The following is a 10,633-nucleotide window of genomic DNA, read 5'->3' as shown; positions in this document are numbered from 1 at the left end:
GCATCAGGCTACCCACTCAAGCAGGGAGTCTGCTTGAGAGTCTCTTCGTCTGCCTCTCCCACAGCTCATGTGTGCGTATGCACTGTCTCTCAAATAAGTATAAAAAGGAATATAGTATATTCACATGCACTGTATATTGGAGTTTTCTTTTTAAAGAATTCTTTTCAATTAAGATCAAATTAATTGCTAAATATTACCACATTCTTTTCTAAGATCTGTTTTTGCTTCACTCAGAGGCAAATCTAGTTTTTTTTTTCCCCAAAGCATTACTAATTTTTTCCTACCTCTCTTTAGCACATTCCCATTTTATGTGAGATATGTAGTTTAATATTTTCTACTCAGAATTAGAAAAACTTCCAGAAATAGCATTTAAAAAAATTACACTGGCCCATTTAACTTCACCTCCACCAATTGTAAGAAATTATACAAAGAGCTATCATTGTTACCCTGGAAAGGGTGAAACATTTAACTCACTGGATTTGGTTTCATAAATACTAATAATACTTTTAAAAACATTATTAGAACATTTATTTCATCTCCTTTGTAATATATTTTTTCTCCTTTTTAAAACTAGGCTTTATATAGTCTCATTTTTAATGTCTCAGTTGAAGGAGCTTTCATAAGCCCTTAAAAGATATCCTGATTTGAATTACTCTTGCTCAGAAAATTCTTAATGTTTAACTTATATTCTCCTTTATTCAATTGTCGCTCTTCAGACCATCTTAGAAAAGTAATTTTTCTCATAATTTCCCCCTTAAATCATTGTAGGTAATCTCAATATTTCATCTTGCCTAAGCACATATTGCTATTTAAATTTGCAGAAAATCTGAAGGTGACTAAGATTTCCTTTAATTTTTCATTTTTGATGAAATGTGCAGATGTTCTAATTTAAGTATTGTATCTTAATCTCATAAAAAAAAAGGTTAGAAAATCCCATGGGACTTTAAGTATTGTATCTTAATCTCATAAAAAAAAGGTAAGAAAATCCCATGGGACCTTCAGAATTTGTAAATTTCTCTATTTCATTTTTCCATTTGGTGTCTAAACCACATCTCAAAATTATACTCAGAATGGAGCTGTTCATTTTCTTTTCTTTGATCCCCAGACAGAAACCTGGACATCTCCCTTTAGCCTTATCCTCAGCCATTTTACACTTTTAATCTAAGATAAATTTTAGTGTTTGCAGTCCCAAAATGTAATCTAAATCAATTTTTTATTTATTTATTTTTTTAAATCTCTGTTGGCACGATCCTTGTGCAGGCCACCATTATGTCTGGCTAGAGTTTTCGCAATAGTCTCCTATCTGGTCTCTTTGCTTCCATTCCCACACCCTTTCTAGTTTATTTTCAACAAAGCAGCCTAAGTGATCTCGTAACTCATGAATCAAGTCATGTTACTATGCACATTAAATCTTTCCAAGACTTTCCCACTGTACCAAGAATAGCATGCAAATTGCTTGGTTGAACAGCTCATGTCTTTCCTTCCAACCTAATCTAACATCACAGTCTCCTCAGGGTCCCCAGCACTCTATCAGTAGCACTCAATGCCACGCTCCTGCCATAGTGGCTTCCTCTCTTTGTAACCAAATCGAACACTTTCTGCATCAGGATCTTCTTACTTTCTGTCTTATGCCTAGAGTTCTCTTCCTCACATTCTTCACATGGCTGACCTTTTTATTCCTCTTTGGATTTCAACTTAAATGACACTTACTCAAGGAGTCCTTCTCTACCCACTATAACAAAAATTGACCTCTCTCACTTGTTATCATGTCATCTTAATTTCATTATAACACCTCTCAAGTCTGTAATTATCTTATGTAATATATTTATTTCTTATTTATTTTTCCCACTCCAGTAGAATATAAGCTCCAGTATCATAATCACTTATTTCTCTAAAGGACTGTGGTTCTTTTTAGTAGGAAATGATATTTAGAAACCAAGATCTGGGTGCTATGTGTGCACCTTGTTATTTGAATATCATTATTTCCAGCCCTTCTCAATGGATACAACTATGTAACTCCATTTATATTTCATATATTATACATCTCTATGGTTATTAAAAACCCTGGCCTAAAATGTCAGGGTCATTTATGATACATAAAGACTGAGGAAATATTCCACATTAAAAGAGATTAAAAAGATATCATACCTAAAGTTAAAATGACATCCTAGAATGGATCCTGGATTGGTAAGAACTTAAAATCTTTATATATATAGTATTTTATTGGAAGAATTGACGCACTTTGAATGTAGTCTGTGGATTAGATTAGATCATAATACTGTATAAATGTCAAATGTCTCAATTTTGTGCTGTGGTTATGCATGAGTATGTCTTTGTTCTCAGGAAATATACAATGAAGCATTAGAGACATTAGTCACTTTCACAAAGAAACACACTCATACCTGTCCCTTCTGTCTCTTTCTCTCATTCATCTATTGAGAGAAGTCTCTCTCATCCAAGGCTTGAGAGAAATACAGAAAGAGAATAAATACCTAGCAACTGGGGGAAGTTGTAAATAATTACATCTGAATAAAGGGTGTGTGAGAGTTCTTTGTTTTACAATTCTCTGAAAGGTCTATGAAAATTTATTTAAAAATCTTCAAAGTATGCAATTTGGTTGCATACTTTTTCTATTGACACTGCCTTGAATGAATGAGGACTGAAATAGCCTCTTTTTCCTTTACCAAGTATAAAGCAAATTAAATCACTCTACGGGAGTAGCAGCATGTACAACATACAAAATCAGAATTCCTTATAAAGGGTAGATGAAAGCAAGATTTATTAATATCACTTTATTCTTAATTAATTGATTTTAGAACTGTTTTACTCAACCAGTACTAGCCCATCAGGTGCAGAAGCACAGAGGAGAATATTATTGCTTAGTTTTTTTTCCTTCACAAAGAGAAAATCTTCTAAACAGCTTACACTTGCCTAAAGCAATTTCAGGATGACCTAACTCTCCCCAAGTGACTTCTCAAATTCTTAAACTATTATCTTTCTGTTCAAACCCCTTTTCTAACTTTTTCCCAATTACACTGGCTATATAATTGCAAAGCTAAGATTCCTATAGACTATCTCTATCAAAGGATCAGGATAGGGAATGATAAACCTCTTAACAAAAACTTAATTCTGATTCTTTTCCCAGATTAAGGTATCTTAGCAACCTGTGAAGCATTTTATCTGCTGATTCTATCATTTCGAGCACTTTGTTGAACCCTTGAATTGACCTTATACCTGTGTGTTTCCTCTCTTGTTGGTTTTGTTGGTCCAGGTTATATAAAATGAGGTTGGCAAACAAAAAGCAATGTGACTACACATGTGTAAATGTATTTAGCCTTTAGCACCACAATTGGTTATTTATAAACTTATGAACTAGAATCTTTATTTCTGTTATTTGTCTCCTGGGAATAACAGGTCTAGCTCTGCTCCATGGGTGGCAGTGATGAGGAATAAGAGCTTGGTTTTAGCTAATACAAGGATTTGAGATGAAAGAAGGGTCAAAGCTAAATACAGCCACAGTTGCTCAAGCTGGGGAAGCCTGAGCACTGAAGCATGCATTGAGGTCTAACCTTCAAGAGAATATTCCTGGTATAGGAACCGCAAGATGGCTGACAAATTATAAGAGAGCATCCAACTTTTCTAAACAAGTTCAAGTATTCTGGCTTTGAATCCTGGGAAGACCAACTGATGAGATCAAAGAACTACTGTCAATGTTATTGGGAAATTGTGTGTGACACAAGCAACCACATTTAACGTTTGTGACACTTTCTTCATCTTGCCTTTACTTCGCTGACTACTCCACCTTGTCTCGGTTATCAATCCTCCTCATCTTGGCTGTGTGGAAATGTTGCAGATCTGGTCTTCTATCCTTTTTTTCTCTTTCTCCTTTCATTCACTAAGTGACCACATCCACTCCCATGGCCTTAAATATCATCCATTCTCTGGACATTCTTTTTTTTTTTTCTTATAGCACGGAACTCTCCAGACTTAAATTCCAGACTCCTACAAAGAGGCCTACTCCAGGTAGGCTTATGCAATAGATATCCAAAGCTTAACATATCCAAAACAAACTCCTGATTTTTAACTTCTAAAATCTGTGATTCCTCCTACAGATTCTCAACTTCAGTAACAAGCAACTCTTCTTCCTGTTACTCAGGACAAAATAATTCTTGACAATTTTCTTTCTCCCACACCCCACATGCAATACCAGTAGCAAATCCAGAGGCATTGCCTTAAAATGTCAAAACACAGAGCACTTTTTACCACCTTCATCATTATCACTGTAGTCTGAATATCATGATGTCTTATCTGGATTATTACAATAGCTCTCCACTGGTCTACCTTATTCTACCCTTGCTGGTTCAGCCCACAGCAGCCAGAGGGATCCTTTTAAAGAATATGTCAGGTATGTCACTCCTCTGGTCAAGTATCTTTGATGCTTAATCCAGACTTTTTCTTATGGCCTAGAAGCCTGCACTTGGTGTGGTCCCCACTCTGTTCTATTTACTACCACGATCATAATTTTCTCATTTTCTCCAATCTAGTCTTACTGGCCTTTTTTCTTTAAACAAGCCAAACATACTTCCCCTTTAGTATCTTTAAACTTGCTAACTCCACTGGCTGCAATCCAGTTTCCCCACATATGCTCAGCTTCTACAGGTCTCTACACCTATGGCAGCTTATCAAAGAGTTCTTCCAACCATTACAAAAAAAAAAAAAGATTCGTTAATTTATTTTTGAGAGAGATAGAGAGATAGTGTGAGCATGGGGGGAGGAGCAGAGGGAGAGGGAGAGAGAATCCTCAAGCAGGCTTACCACTGAGTGTGGAGCCCAGTGCAGGGCTTGATCCCAAGACCCTGAGATCATGACCTGAACTGAAACAAGAGTCAGCCTTTCATCCAACTGAGCCATTCAGGTGCTCCTAACCCACTATTCTTGACTAAAGTGGCATGATGGCCATCACTCATGTCACTGCATAATCCATTTCCATATTTTATTTTTCTTTTTCAGTAACTATGTCACTTATATTATTTATTTTTAAAATTAATTATTTTTAAAATTTCATATAAAGCAAACTTTATTTTTTTAATTTAAATTTAATTAACATATAATGTATTATTAGTTTCAGAGGTAGAGTTTAGTGACTCATTAGTGCATATAACACCCAGTGCTCAATATATCACATGCCCTCCTTAATGTCCATCATCCAGTTACCCGATCACTCCACCCACCTCCCTCTCAGCAGCCCTCAGTTTGTTTCCTATAGTTAAGAGTCTCTTATGGTGTGTCTGTTTCTTGTCTTTCAATTCCACCAAAATACCCATGAATGCACAGACCTTGGTTTGCTGCTTTCCTCTATATCTAGGACAGTGTCAGACATAAGTAGATGATTAATAGGTAGTAAATGAATTAATTGCATTTTTTTCTATGTAGGAGAAGTAGATGTAATAAACTACAAACCTTTTCATATTTTAGATAACATTCTAGAATGGGTAACTGAAATGAAGATTTGTAGTTATTGAAGAAAAAATGTGAAATTTTATTTGTGTGGCATCTAAGCTCACCTGTAAAATGGGGATGATAATATCTTTTTAGTCTAATACAAAAACTTGATATGATCATTAAATGAGATGATATGTAGGAAGCATTTGGATTCTACCCAATATTACAACATCCAGTCTTTATTTTTTTTATTTTATTTTTTAAAGATTTTACTTATTTATTCATGAGAATACACAGAGAGGAGAGAGAGAGAGGCAGAGACACAGGCAGAGGGAGAAGCAGGCTCCATTCAGAAAGCCCGACATGGGAGTCAATCCCGGGTCTCCAGGATCACACCCTGGACTGCAGGTGGCACTAAACCGCTGAGCCACTGGGGCTGCCCAACATCCAGTCTTTATACGACTATCTTGTGAATGAGAAGTTTGTGCTTTGTGCTTTGTACTTCATTGAAATTCAGATGTTTTATTTTTCCCAATTTTTTTTTTCTGATCAGTAAAAGATTGGTTAACACAAACTTGGAAAATATGTTACTAGAAAACATCACTATTTGTTTTGTCCTATTAGCATTATTTTCAATAACCTAGATGAGAATTTTGAAAGCATGTTAAATTTCATAGATGCTGAAATCTTGAGAAGAATAGCTAATTCAATGAATTAGGAAATTAATGTAGAAAAATGTTGATGAGCTTGAGCCTGGGTCAAAATAACATGCTGCAGCAAAGAGAAGAGAGCTGAACTTTGACATCATGCTAGTTATTTCACAAATATAGTTCATTTAAGGCTCACGATAAAACTAAACAACTAGACATTATCATACTCTTATCCAAACACTGAAACCAAATCTCAGAGAGGTTAAGTAGCTTTTTTAAGGTCACAGAGCTAATATGATGTAGACTGAATGCAAATGGGTAACTCTAACTTTGAAGTTCATGCTCTTTCCTTTATGCTGCAAAGATTCTTCTGTATAGTGCAAAAAATATTAGTCAGATTCATAATTAGGATTAAGTGGCAACACAAAAAAATGGACATTACCCTTAAGCCATTAGATATGGTTGTCAAAGAATAACTAAACTAAAGCTTAGATTGTGTTCTGAGATTGGTGGATGCATAGAAATGGTGGTGTAAACCAGGTCTATACTGTGCTGGTCAGATCATTCCTGTAATTTTATTTGAATTTGGATATCATAATTTAAGGATCACGTAAAAGCTGAAAATATTCCAGGATGAGTATTCAGGATGACTAAAGTCCTTGCAAAATATCCAAAGGGAAATGGTCGATGGAATTAGGGATGTGTTAACTGGGGTGGGAGAGGGGAAGGGGTCTGAGGTTACTGACAGTCACACAGACCAGAAATTTCAGTAATTCAATATAGCTCTAAAAAAATAAAATTATGATTATGAGAAGCTAAGTTCCTTGGGTGAAATATGCTATTGCGGGAGTCCTTGAGTTCTCTGTAACTGGAAGAGTTCAAAGAAAACAAACAAACACTATCATGGTAAGAAGTTTCAAGAGGCATCCAAGTATCAAAGAGGAGATTGAACTGGATAACCTTTGTATCTGTTCTGACGTATCTGGATTTCACGTTTTGTCAGAAAAGACTGTTGGTCTGCATCCACCCATTAGAGGTTTCAGGGCCAGCAATTGGGTGGCTATCTCATCCTACTGAGAATGATAAACGTATATATAATTAAAATGTTATCTGGATCTCAGCTGAGGCCTTATGCTCTCCAAGAGCCATATAAATAGACTTGAACACCAAATTTTATGCCTTGAGGAAATGCTCATTCTTTGTAACATGAATTATTGGAGTGGAAGATGGGTCAGCAGGAGAGGTTTGCATTTTTTAGGTTTCCAGATCTCTGAACTAACATAGAACTGAAACTAAGTTTTCTCAAAATCAAAATGAAACAAAATAAAGCAAGAATCTCAGGAACACTAGCGAATTGAGTGATACTTACTAAAGCTTAAACTGGGGAAGATGGAGAGGAGGTGGGGTTTATATGGTAGCAAAGTAACTAAACTGGGCATGAGCTTTGTCTGATTTTGAAATGTCCCTGAGCCACCAGCCACAAAGGAATATCACTAGCCTTTTAACCCATGTTGGCTTTATTCTCTTAAAACTCAATGATTCTTCTTTTTTCTCTTTCCTCCTCAATTCCATCTCTCATTCCCTACCTCAGAACCGCCTTAGGAATTTGTTTCTTCCCATTCTTTTTTCTTCTTCTTTTTAAAAGAATTTTATTTATTTACTCATGAGAGATACAGAGAGAGAGGTGGAGACATAAGCAGATGGAGAAGCAGGCTCTCTGCTAGGAACCCTGAGTGGAACTTGATCCCAGGATCCTGGGATCAGGACCTGAGCCAAAGGCAGGCTGCTCAACCACTGAGCCACCCAGGTGCCCCTGTTTCTTCCCACTCTTCAAGGGAGGCTTCCCCAGCCCTCAAGTTCTGGAATTCACCTCAGTCTCATCATCAAAAGCTGCAACTTACCAAGGTGCTCAGTAAAATAGAAGGATGTGCTCTTGGTAGAAATCGCCATCCTTAGAGACAGTATTAGCATTAGAACAATTTACTAGCATTTCAAATTTTATTGTTTTAGTCATCACACAATAGAATTGATTTTTAAAAATACTAAATGCCTGAGGAACTTTTTTGGCCAAATTCCCTATTTTAAGATTAAATGGAAAGAGGAAGTATAACATAATGATCTGGAGGCAAAGAGATTTTTTTTCTGAGCTTGTTTCAACTTGACTGGCTGTGCCACTCTGAGCAAGCTACTTAAATTCTCTGATTTTTTGGTTCTTTCATCTCAAAAAGGAATTAATAGCAATGTGTTGGTGCCATCTGGGTTAAGTCAAATAATGTGTATATAGAGTACTCCGCACACTCCCTTTCATCTGGTCAGTGTTCTGTAAGTGTTAACACCATTACTAATAAAATTTCCCCACTCAAAAATCTTTTTAAATTTTCTAAACTCAAAATAAATTTTTCAATGACCACTGAAAATTTAGTTTGACAGACTTTGAAGAATATACTAAGGATATTTACCACTAATATTTTTTCTTCTGCCTATCATTTGCCAAACTGTCACTAAGATTTCTTGAAAATACACTTCAATGGTTTTTTGTATTGAAAGCAATTTATTTGACTGGCAGAATGATAGAGGAACTATTAGTTAAATACATTTTGCCGATTTTACAACTTTCCCTGGTAGCATGATATCAAGATTAGATACTGTGATCCTAAATAATCAAGCTGACCTTTGGTAAAATTGTAAATTAGAAATAGTTTAATTTAGTACCAACTTTCTTTTCACTATGTCTCTATCCTAGCCCTAGAGAAAGCTCCAGTCCTGCGCTGTTGGATAGGATAGCCACTATCACATGTGACTATATACATTTCAATTAAAACTCACTAAATTAAATAGAATTTGAAATTTGAAATTCAGTTACTCAGCTAGACTAGCCACATTTCACACTCTCAAAAGTCATATAACTAGTCGATACTGTATTGGAGTGTGTGCATATAAAAATTTTCCACCATTGCAGGAAATTCTATTGGACAGTGCTGCCCAAAACTCAAATAATTTGTATCCTTTCTTGATCTGGCACCTTTAAAACTGTTTCCTGTTAGATGTCATCACACTAATGCTTCTCCCTCTGAGATTTTCCTGTCCTTTCTCTTATATTATCCACCAGTAGAAAGGGGCTAATGGAGATAGAGAAAGAGAGAGAGAGAGAGAGAGAGAGAGAGAGAGCTCTGAGATTGTTTCCATAAATGAATGGGTAACTATTTATCTTCTACAGCAGTATTTTTCAGAAAGTGGTTCTAGGATGATTGCTATCTGAATCAACTGAAATAGCTATTTAAATGTGAGATTCTTGGGCACCATATTAAACCCTCTCAATCTGTCTTTTGAATGAGCTTTCTCAGTCATTGTTGTGGAATGCTGAAGTCTGAGAGCCATTGCTGAGAGGAACAACCACTCTGGGTATCCAGTAACCATGAACCTTATAGTTGAATGTTGATTTTCATAGAAATGAAATGTAATGCCGAGTTTAGGTAGCAGAGGAGATATTTTTGGAAGGGTTATTTTATTTTTTAAAGATTTTATTTATTTATTCGTGAGAGACACAGAGAGAGGCAGAGACAGAGACAGAGAGAGAAGCAGGCTCCATGCAGGGGGCCTGATGTGGGACTTGATCCCGGGACAGCGGGATCATGCCCTGAGCCAAAGGCAATGCTCAACCATTGAGCCACCCAGGATTATTTTTGTTGATCTTCAAATTCTACAGTAGAAGGCCATCTGCTCGTAAGCTCATTGCAGATCTACTTACTAGCATAGTTCAATTGGTAAAGCTTACTAAGAGAATTTAAAAAGAAGTTTACTCTTGACATGAGATATTTTCTTTATTAATGTTTTAGAATCATGTTTTCTTCTTAATGCTTTCATTTCATTATTATTTATTTGCATATTTATTTTATTAATGAAAAATATGGAATGCTTCAAGAATTTGCATGTCATTCTTGTTGTGCAGGGGCCATGCTAATCTTCTCTGTATAATTCCAATTTGGGTAAATGTGCTGCTGAAGTGAGCACTATTATTATTTATTGAAGTGCAATTGAGAAAATTGTAAGATTTTAAAGTGTACAACGTGATGATTTGATATATGTGTACATTATGAAAGGGGAAATCATGTTAACGTTTGTAACTTGGTTTTATGTCATTTATAATTTGATTTTATGTTTTTTAAATTTCCCCTGAGGAACAAAGAATTTTTAAAGGAAAAATTAATGAAAGAGGAAAAAACACGGAAAAACTAAAAAAAAAAAAAAAAAAAAAAAAGCTTTTAAAATAAAATTGAAAGTGGCTTTACTGAGTAGACAAAAAAAGCCAGTTGAAACCAGAAGCAAAACCAAACAGTGGAAAATCTTCTAGAAAGTCACATCAACGAAAAAAGAAAGAAAAGAGTTAAACACTAAGAATAACACTAAGAATAAGAAAGGGCGAATATAAACATGGATATAGACAATATTTAGGTAATTACAAATAAGGCAATCTGGTAGAAAAATCTTAAGTGAAGTTTTGTTTTACTAGTTATCTAGACTTATCATAAAGCATATAATAA

General features: G+C 35.4%; 1 non-coding gene across 1 annotated transcript; it reads right to left on the bottom strand.

The window, feature by feature from the left end:
* Positions 1-9,993: 9,993 nt before the first annotated feature.
* On the bottom strand, positions 9,994-10,103 carry LOC112678659 (U6 spliceosomal RNA). Its single transcript, XR_003147743.1, has one exon. It is a non-coding gene; the product is annotated as a U6 spliceosomal RNA (small nuclear RNA).
* Between the last annotated feature and the right edge of the window lie 530 nt (positions 10,104-10,633).

The sequence above is a fragment of the Canis lupus genome, chromosome 29, assembly GCF_003254725.2.
Source record: "Canis lupus dingo isolate Sandy chromosome 29, ASM325472v2, whole genome shotgun sequence".
Lineage (NCBI taxonomy): Eukaryota > Metazoa > Chordata > Mammalia > Carnivora > Canidae > Canis > Canis lupus.
The sequence above is the reverse complement of the archived record's forward strand: the minus strand, read 5'-3'. Positions and strand labels throughout refer to the sequence as shown.